Source organism: Candoia aspera, chromosome 10, assembly GCF_035149785.1.
Source record: "Candoia aspera isolate rCanAsp1 chromosome 10, rCanAsp1.hap2, whole genome shotgun sequence".
Taxonomy (NCBI): Eukaryota; Metazoa; Chordata; class Lepidosauria; order Squamata; family Boidae; genus Candoia; species Candoia aspera.
The window spans coordinates 21886335-21896716 of NC_086162.1; positions in this window are offsets into that span (position 1 = coordinate 21886335).

Below are 10382 nucleotides of genomic sequence, written 5' to 3' on the forward strand. Positions count from 1 at the left end.
TGATTTTTTTTAATTGAGTGTAGCTTTTCTTTCTATTTTGGGAAGGAGGAAATCCCAGTGTGAGTGAAATGTGGTAATGGAGATGGAGTAAGGTTGAGTAGAAAAAGAGACTCTCAACCTATTAGTTGGGTTTCATAATCATCTGTGTTATAATCATCTGTGAAATTTTCTAAGACAAATATGTTTATCTGATTAATTAGTTGTTATTGTGATGAGAAATGTTTGATCAATTAGGAAAGTGTCCCTGATTAACTGGTAAGTAGTTACTTATTTTAAATAGATACCATTTTTAAAAAGACATTCCTCCATCTTACTCGTGAAAGAGGGAACCCTGTTGTAAGATAGTGCTTGTCATAATATTTATTTAAACATGAGGAAATCCTTGACAGATTAATCAAAGTATTTCCAGCTGTAAAATTTTCATTTAACCCTAAATATAAAGTGACTTTTGGAGAGTAAAAAAATTAATAAGGAAAAATTGTTCATTTTTGGAAGGAAATAATAGATTCAATATTTCCTCTTTAGAGTTTAAGGTAACACTAAAATGTGCCATTACATTTTGAATCTACGCCCTCCTTCCTGATATAATCAGCTCAAGTGTTAATTAATCTACCAGAAAGTCTTGGCTTTAATGGAAAGTAAAGAGGTGTGACAAATGTGTTTGTCTAGATATTGTGAGGGGTTTTTTTGACTGGCAAAGAATTTGCTGTGGTGAATACATCTTGTAGGTCCTTCTCTATTCATTTGGGGAGGAGGGCAGTTCGGCATAACGTCCACCAGGTGGGCCTGTACGCCAGAATCGTCTTGTTGAACTTCACTAAGAAATTGTTTGGCCCAGCAATCTGCTTCCACTGTTAGTCGGTCATGTAGCCCAGAAGAGATCAGAAGCAGGATGGCCATTCCCTGGTGTCTTCTCCCATTTGTATGAGCTTTGAGGATGGGGCTTTCATCTTAACTATAATTACCGTTCATGCTTTTTGTTGTCACACTGATAATTTCAAGGCACAGCCATTCCTAAAGAAACTGATAAAGGGGCTGAGATTGAGGTGGGTTACAGAGACAGAGTTCGGATTAGAATTGCTCAGCCCTACTTTAAGTAAGATGAGCCAGTGAAATTGATACTGAGAGGGTAAGTAAAAATGCAAAATGGCAACACAGGCAGAAACCTGTTCCCTTTACAACCCAAACTAAATGTTTTTAGGATCAGGAGAGTTGTTTGAGGTTGCAAGGTACAATTCTTCTTTCTCTGCCAGTTAAACCCTGGTTCTGAGTTGATTCTCCCCTTCTCGGGTTTTCCCTTTTTTAACGCAGCCTTCCCGTCTTGCTCTGTCTCCCCAGTATCTCGCTACTGAAGCAAGCAAACCCCAGGAGCAGTTCCTTTCTCAGGCTGCTTGTGGCCTTTGGAGCAGATGTTTTTCCTCTTGTACCCCTCCTTCCTGTTTCCACACACAAGATGAGTGGGTGTAGGTGGGAAGAGAAGGGTCCCTGCATCTTGCATGTCAAGAATGGTAGAAAAAGCTTTATGTCACGGGGGGGCCCTAAGGTGGAGTTCTTAACCTTTTCCTCTTCAGTGCTTTGGCCAGCTTAGGAGCTGGCCGTGGTGCTGAGGACACCAGACAGGAAGGCCCAGACGTGTAAATATGGATTGGATCAAAGAACATTTGCCTTTGGGTTTCCCTGCAACAAGTATTCCATTCTCCTGGCATGGCAGAGCAGTTCCTCTTGTGCTTTCTTGATGGTACGCTTCCAGTTTTGTGGCAGCAGCTGGAGGAAGGATTCCATTCTGGTCATTTTTCTCATTCCTGCTATTGCTCCCTGTACATTTCCACATGTCTGTGTGCCTTCCAGTTCACTGGAACACATTAAAGATTGACTGAAGGAATGCTTTGGAGCAGATGTTACTCAGCATGGAAGGAAGGACTATCTTCTCCAATACTTAAAAGCTTTTTTTTTTTAAAAAGGGATGTGCACAAACACACATTTTTATGTGTATACACACATGAAGGCATGTGTGCATGCACACACAGACCGTTCGTTCATCCCCCAAAGGACGCTGTAGCGAACACCACAACCATGTACATAATACAGAGAAATAACTGTGTTACACAGTTTTTCTACCATTCTTGACATGCAAGATGCAGGGACCCTTCTCTTCCCACCTACACCCACTCATGTGTGGAAACAGGAAGGAGGGGAGAGGAGGAAAAACATCTGCTCCAAAGGCCACAATAACTATACATAATACAAAGAAATATCCTAACATCGGAACAGGTTTTAGGGCATCATCCCAGAGAAGGCCCTCTATTCTGGATGATAGATGAGTTTAGAGAAGAAATAGACATGCTTTAGAAATAGTCACTGAAGCAAAGTTTTCAATGAATATGTCCAGTGCCTGTGGGAGAAATTTCTCCCTTTCACTTCAGGGGAGATGGCAGCTCTTACACAGCTTGTTCAGCCTTGGCAGTTAAGGGTTAAGGAAGTAAAAAACTACATTCCAGACACTTTAAGTCCTTAAGGCTATGAAGGACTTCAGAATTATCAAGACTGAACTGTTGTGAAAAAGGTGGTTTATGGTCTCCTCTCCTGGCAGAATGCAGGTGTTCCAGATTTTAAAAGTTGGCTTCACAAAATCTGCCAACTCTCAGAGGCCTTTGAATCAGCTTTGTACTGAATGTGATACAAGACTGGACAATATGATTCTACTTGGTCTGGGTTCAGTGCATTGTCTAATGTTGAAATTGAAGTTACTTAATTTTAATAGTGATAGAATTTGTTTTTAAATAGTTTTTTCTACATATATTTAGAATTAGATTTAATTTTTATTTTGAGCTTTTACTTTTCTTTAGTTCTTTGTTTTCTTTTTTAATTTTTCTTTTTGTTCTCTGGTGACTTTGTGTTTTTCTTTTTTTCTCATTACATTACAGTCTTTTCTAGTGTGTATTAGTTACACTCACACATACAGACAGTATATTGTGTTTTCCTTGTGATTACATAATTAAGAACACGGGAGGAATGGGTCCTTGGATGTTTGGTCCACCTGTGATTTCTAAACACCTCACTGAGGTACTCTTTCTCCATTCCTCAAAATGAGGCAATATGCTTTGCATATTGAGAGAGTCATTGAATGTCACATTGAAGGGACTTTGGAAATAATCTAGTCTTTTTCAACCTTGGCAACTTGGAGATGTGTGGACTTCAACTTCCAGAATTCCTCAGCCAGCACTGGAACTGAAGTCCACACACCTTCAAGTTGCCAAGGTTGAAAAACACTGATCTAGTCCTTACCTTACCTGTGCAAGAGTCTATTGTTACAATAATTCTGCAATCTTGTTTCTTTGGTAGGAGCAGAAAATCTCTGTCTGCATTTCTGTAGCAGGTTCTGGTCTAGTCATGCCTTCTGAGTTAGAGGGAGGTAAGCCTAGAGCATTGTACCAATGAAAAGAGACTATTGTGTTGCAGTTTGCTGGGAATGAATCCTGCAATGGCTCCATTTAAGGTAGGAATCTCACCTCAAACAAAAGCAAGTAGGAAGAAGGCAGGGATAAAACATTACTGTTCAGAGCACTGCTGCAGATGGATTCTTTGGGTTTCCATACAGCTCAGCGATAATGGCTATTGAAAGTCCTACGGGGAAGTGATAGCTGTGGACTTAATGCAGGATCCCCAGGAGGCCTCTCCTGGCACGTGTCAGAGATGCTGTACAACACAGATTTTAGCCTTTCTGCAACCAGGACTGGCTCTAATTACCCAAATCAATGAAGGGCAGAATTCTAATATATCCCCCCCGCTTTTTTTTTTTTGGCGGGCAAACAGATTTTCCTGTCATTCTTTTTGTTTAGGGCAGGAATAGGCCTAGATGCTTTGCTGTGCTGAGTGCCTTTCGGGAAAGTGAGGGCTGCAATGGGCAAAGTGAGATAGGGCCGTGCCATGCAAGTAGATTGGGAAGCAGGTTTGGGGAAGTCTCTGATCAGCTGTTTTAGGATTTACACTTCAGTTTTCATGTATTCCCTGCCTCAAAATAGCAAGAAATCATACCACTGATTTAGAGCAACTGTGGATGGGCTTCCTCACTAGGTGGCCTCATGTTGCCTGTCAAAGATTTAGTTCCTCTACCGAAAGTAGGGAGTGAGGCCCAACTGCATCCTTCCTGAACTATAATTCCCGACATTTTGTGGGCCAGGCATAACAAAACTGCATAAACTCCATATTAATGACACAACCCAGTTTCCTCAACCTGCCTTCCCCAGATGTGATGGCTGTGGGTGATGGGAGATATCTATATATCTGAAGGCCACCACATTGAGAAAGGCTGATGAATTTTTTTTTTCCATCTCAGCCTCTCTGCTTTTGTACTTCCTTTTAGATTAATGATGCCAATGAAATGGCACAGATTAGCTGCACCGGCTGTAAACCACTTGATGGTAAATGTTATATATACAGATTTTAATCAGGATGTGTACTGTTCTTAACTCTTCCTTGGAAAGATTTCATTTTGCACTCTATTAAAAGTTATGACCCTAGTTTTGAAGGACAGTGTACAAATTGAAAGATAAAAAGTAAAACTCTTCCTGCTGGACCAGACAGTTGGTCAGAAGGGCTAGATGGGCCATGGAATTTAATTAGATTTGAGCCTTGTGGGAAGATAACACCAAGTTTGTCAAATGGAAAATACGGTAACAATCCACAGTTTTTCCCACTTCCAATTAACCATTGTTGGAGCCTTATTATGGCCAAATATGGATGACCATCCATATATTTACATTGACCACCAGGAAGCAGGCACCACATGACTAGTTTCATCCTATTTGGGACTCCTCAGACATAGGTAACCAAGATGTTATTCTATGGGATTCAAGCCCTCTCCCTGGAATTGAATTTACGGACTTTTGTACTTTAGATCAGTGTTTCTCAGCCTCGGCAACTTTACAATGTGTGGACTTCGACTCCCAGAATTCCCCAGCCAGCGTGCTGACTGATGAATTGTGAGAGCTGAAGTCCACACCTAATGGCTGGGGAATTCTGGAAATTGAAGTCCATGCATCTCAAAGTTGCCAAGTTTGGAAAACACTGATATATACAATCTACCTTCCCTTAAGCTCTCAGTTCTGTATATACCATTCTGACAGAATGTGCACATACTTAAGAATTTACGAATGTGCAATTAAATGATTGCATGTATTAGTGTTATAATTTCCCCACCAAAATATAAACTAGCAAAGGTTTTTTACTACTCTACCAGGCTCTGATAGAGAAGGGGTGTAATCATCTGCCCTTTTTCCCATAGCCGAACTGGTTCCATGTGAGCTCAGAGGACACCCTGGGAATGTACAGTAGTTCCTTGCCACTTGCTTGCCTGAAGCAGCCTTAACCTTTTGACCCTGGAGGAACCCTTGAAATATTTTTCAGGCCTTGGGGAACCCCTGCCCATTCAGGCTCAAATATAGGCCAGAAGTTACAAAATAATTATATTCGTTTCATGGGTAGGCCTGTCTATATGCACAGTGTTCTTAAACTAAAAATAAAGAATGAAACTTACCTCTTTAATGTGAAGTTGCCTGAATCTGAAATAATTTTTTAAATAAATCATGATCTCCCAGGGAACTCCTAGTGACCTCTTGAAGAACCCTAGGGTGCCACGGAACCCTGGTTGAGAAACCCTGGCCTGAAGTATCTCTTGTCTCTAAGGCCATCAGGCTGCTGCTGAAATAAAAATGCCATTCCAGAAAGCTCAGTGCGGCTGTGAGTTTCTCAGCCAAACATTTATATATCCAACTGATTAGCCTAGGCTTTTTCTTAGAAATACTGCTCCTGCGTCGGTTCATTTGTTACCTACCTTTTCAGCAACCTGGCTAATCAAACCTCCAAAGCCACGTTTTGCTAACATTTGGACTAGACTATTTCCTTACCTGGTCCCCTTGCGGCATACTAAAGCCTTGGAAAGGGAAGGAAGAGGGCGGAGAAAGGTTTTCAAATTACTTTGAGCCAAGCTGTTTGTTCTATTAGTCGTCTGTTTAAATAGCGCCCTTATGATTAAGCACGCCACCCTCTTGGCAAGGACAGCTCTGGGGTCCCCTGATTTATTTATTTATCCGCCACCTTCATCCTGAGGAGTCTAGGCGCCAGAGCCAATGCAACCTACCATAAAATCAAAGCATGACTTTATGTAATAGTAATAATAACGCACCAACAACTCTAAAACAATCAACTCCCAGAGGCCTCCTGGACAATCATTTTTACCAGCTTCTGGAGGCCATGAGGATGGGGCAGGGAGGGGGGGAGGTACCTTTGCCTTTGGAGGGAAGTTGTTGCAAAGGAGGGGAAAACGGAATGCCTGTTTTGGATCCGGCTCCTGTGTTACTTCTTGGTAGGTGGGCTTTCAACAGGCATTCCGTGTTTGCCCACACGCGTGGGCAGAACCTCTCCAGCACAGGCCATCTGACCGGTAACAGCACCTTGAATTGCACTGAACTGGCGGATGACCTCTCCCAGTTGTTTCATGCAGACATGGAACAGGAAGAGAGGACCAAGCTCTGGGGCACCCCATAAAGCAATGCCCGAGGGTCAGACCTCTTTCCTCCAGCAGCCACAGATTGGGCTGGCCCATACGGGAAGGAGCAGACCTCCCAAGCCTCAAGAAGGGTGGCTCAGAAGGATGCTGTGGCCAACGGCATCAAAGGCCGCTGAGAGATCCAGTGGTACGGAGGTGGCCGCGTTCCTTCTGAGTCCCACCAAAAACCATCCATGAGGCAATTGCAGTTATAGAGCCAGGGCTGGTTCTGAAACCTGATTGCAATAGGTCCAGAGAGTCTGCTTCTCGTGTTTTAATTATCCCCCTACCACTTTTTTTTCCCCACAACATTCCTCATAAAGGGGAGGTTAGATATAGGATGGCAGCTAGCCAGGAATAGCAGGTTAGGATGGGCCTTCAGGGTGGCGTAGACCCATGTCCCTATCCCTCCCTTTAACCAGCCAGGAGGGACAGGGGTCAAATCCACCAATGGCTGATCTCAGATCACAAAGAACTCTGGCCACTTCCTTGAGATTTTCAGGGACACAAACTTCCTAGAAAACATTGTAAGTCGCTTACCTCTTCCATCTCATCAGATCCAGTTGTCCAACCAGCTTCCAACTCGGAGCAACTGTGAACAATTTTATCTGGTAAACGATCGGCCAGACAGTCACAGATGTCAGCCACTGACTCTTACTTATTTTAGTTTTTATAGCCTGCCCAGCTCAAAAGACACTGGGTGGGTTACAACAGATTAAAATTATAAAAGCAACCCTAGAAGTAAATCAAAATGATAACAACAACAGTCAAAGTTGGCTAGATACCCTCTCTCGCCGCCTCTACCTAAATCGCTTCCTCTTGCTGTTCAAACCTGTAGCTCCCATAATATGTAGGTAGATTATGTATGAGGCTATTGAGTGTTCAGAGGTAATCGTGATCACTCATTATGATTAGCCAAGTAGTTATCTATGAAGCGGACGCACAGAAAGCATAAGCAGAGTCCTGCTGTGATCAGGCCCCAATGCCACCAAATTCAGTGTCTCTTCTAAGAGCACATGGATGCCTTGGAGCATTAAGGTGATGGAGCTTTGCTATTTCCACCACCCAGGGGACGTTCAATTGCATACTTATTTTGGACCATTGAGTTAGCATAACTGGTGTAACCTAGCAGCTAAAAAGCTTCATGCTGAACCTGAGCATCCCTGGTTTGGATTTTGTTTCTGCCACGGACTCAGTAAGCAATGGCCTTAGGCAAGACATTCTCTCTCAACCGTTACACTGCAACCAGGGACATAATAACACTGACCTTACAAGGTGGTTGTAAGGATCACTACGGTGAATTGAAGCACTTTAAAGTAGTGTTTCTCAACCTCAGAGACTTTAAGATGTGTAGACTTCAACTCCCAGAATTCCCTGGCTGGGGAACTCTGGGAGTTAAAGTCCATACATCTTAAAACATGCTAGCTGGGGAACCCTGGGAGTTGAAGTCCATACATCTTAAAGTTGCTAAGGGTTGAGAATCACTGCTTTAAAGCATGATAGAAATGTTATTACAGCTAATTGTCCTGGACTCGTGTAGCATCAGAACTATCTTCCCACATCAGGCCAAAATCCATTCAGCCCAGCATTGGGTTCCTACCGTGTGAAAACCCAGCCATGTGCTTTTACCAGTTGACCACTAAAACAGCAGCCTTCTGCTCTAGCAACAGTTGTTGAATGGAAAATAGTTTCTGAGCATGGAGTTTCCATTGTGTATATTACTGTAGTATTTTTATTTGGTATGCAGTTATATCTAAGTGCAGTACATGACTTGTTTCCCCCACCCCACCCCACCCCACCCCACCCCACCCATAACAATCCTGTGAGGTAGGTTAGACTGAGGGGGAGCAACTGGTCCAAATTCACCTCCATGGCTGAGGGTGGACTAGAACCTGGGTCTCCCCACTCCAAGTCCAACACCTTAACCACTACACCATACTGCCTCTGTAATGATCAGTGATGCCTAATACCCACCGGTATTTCCTCCACCACACATCCCTTTAAATGTAAAGGCATTGGCTGTCACTACATCCTACGGCAGTGAATTCTACAGATTAAATGTACGTTGGATTAAATAGCAGACATTTACAAATATATGAGTTGACTGTATAAGCAAGGTGGCTCCTTTATTTTTAACACCTCTTTGTCTTTTATTCTTTGTTTTAGTTGGTTTTTAACATTTTTAATGTTTTTATTGATTGTTTTAGCTCTTTGTATGCTGCCCAGAGTCGCTTGTTTGTGAGATGGGCGGCTATATAAATTTTAAAAATAAACAAGTAACAAACAATCAGTGAAGAGGGGCCAAACGGAGCAAGACCAGTCCCAAATGTGAAAGCCTCCTTAGCAGAGTGAGGATTTTAGAAATGGCACGCCTTATCATATTCTGTCTGAAGCTTTTTTCTCAGGGTAGATCTATCCATGCCTTTACCTTCTTCTGACATGCTCTGCATACTAAACTGGTTATCATCTCTGCTTGCATACATGCCCTTTCTCTCTTGCCTCTCAATCTGCTCCTCTTCCATATACATGGTTAGTTTCATGAGTGACTCTCTTACATAGCATTTCTCTCTTCCGAGAAATTCTGCCTGGAAATGTTGAACCGCGATGTCTGCATCCGTAAGACCGGGTCGTGTAGTTTATGCCTGTATTTTTTAAAAATAATTTCTGATAACCTATGCAATGCTATTGATGACATAACAGTATAAAAACACATGTTCTCTAGAATACAAATGATAAAAGAACACACAGTTATGCTGAAATTGGTCAAACAAACCGGCATAGTCATAAAAGCCGAAAGTCAACTGTTGCGTGCGGAATATTGTGTGTGTCCACTCCAAAAAGGAAAAATAAAAGGCAACCAGCTTCTGTTACCTCGAAGACAGAGATTCAGAAGGAGTTGAATTTCCCTGGGCAGACTTGGGAAGACCAGCTCTTTGGACTATCTCTTGTTCTCAAAAGACAGATGAACCAAAGTAAGTGATGGAGGTGAGCAATGGAGCCAACAGAAGATGGCGCAGGCAATGGAGACGGTGGGTGAGGGGACGGGACAGAATGGAGGCTGCAAGTGACGAGCAGGAGCGGGAGAGCATGTGCGGGTGAGAAAATGCTGATAGAGACAGAGTTTGGGGTTAAGGACCAGGCTAGAAACCAGGAGACCGTGGGTTCTAGTCCCGCCTTAGGCACGAAGCCAGCCGGGTGACCTTGGGCCGGTCACTTTCTCTCAGCCCCAGGAAGAAGGCAATGGCAAACTGCTTCTGAAAAACCTTGCCAAGAAAACTGCAGGGGCTCGTCCAGGCAGTCGCCAGGAGTCAACAATGACTTGAAGGTGCGTGCACGCACGCACGCACACACATATTGTCCACTTAGCTCACAATTTATGTATTGTCCGGCTCCCCCCCCCCCAATGGATTAATTCCATAACCAATGGAAGGTTGTTGTGTAAACCCAACTGAAGACCTATTTCAGCAGAGGCAGGAGGGAACCTGAATATCACATGCTAAGCTTGCTGTGAATGTTTTATTTTGCCATGGGTACAGAGAACAGCTTGGTGTAGTGGCTAAGGCACTGGGCTACCACGCAGGAGACCCTGAGTTCTAGTCCTGCCTTAGGCACAAAGCCAGCCGGGTGACCTTGGGCCAGTCACTCCCTCTCAGCCCTAGGAAGAAGAAGGCAAGGGCAAGCCACTTCCAAAAAACCTTGCCATGAAAACTGCACGGACTAGTCCAGGCAGTTGCCAGAAGTCAACAATGACTTGAAGGGACAGTAAGAGAGAGAGAGAGAGAGAGATGGAAAGATGGAGGAGGCAGAATGACAGGGCAAGCAAGAGAGAAAAGCA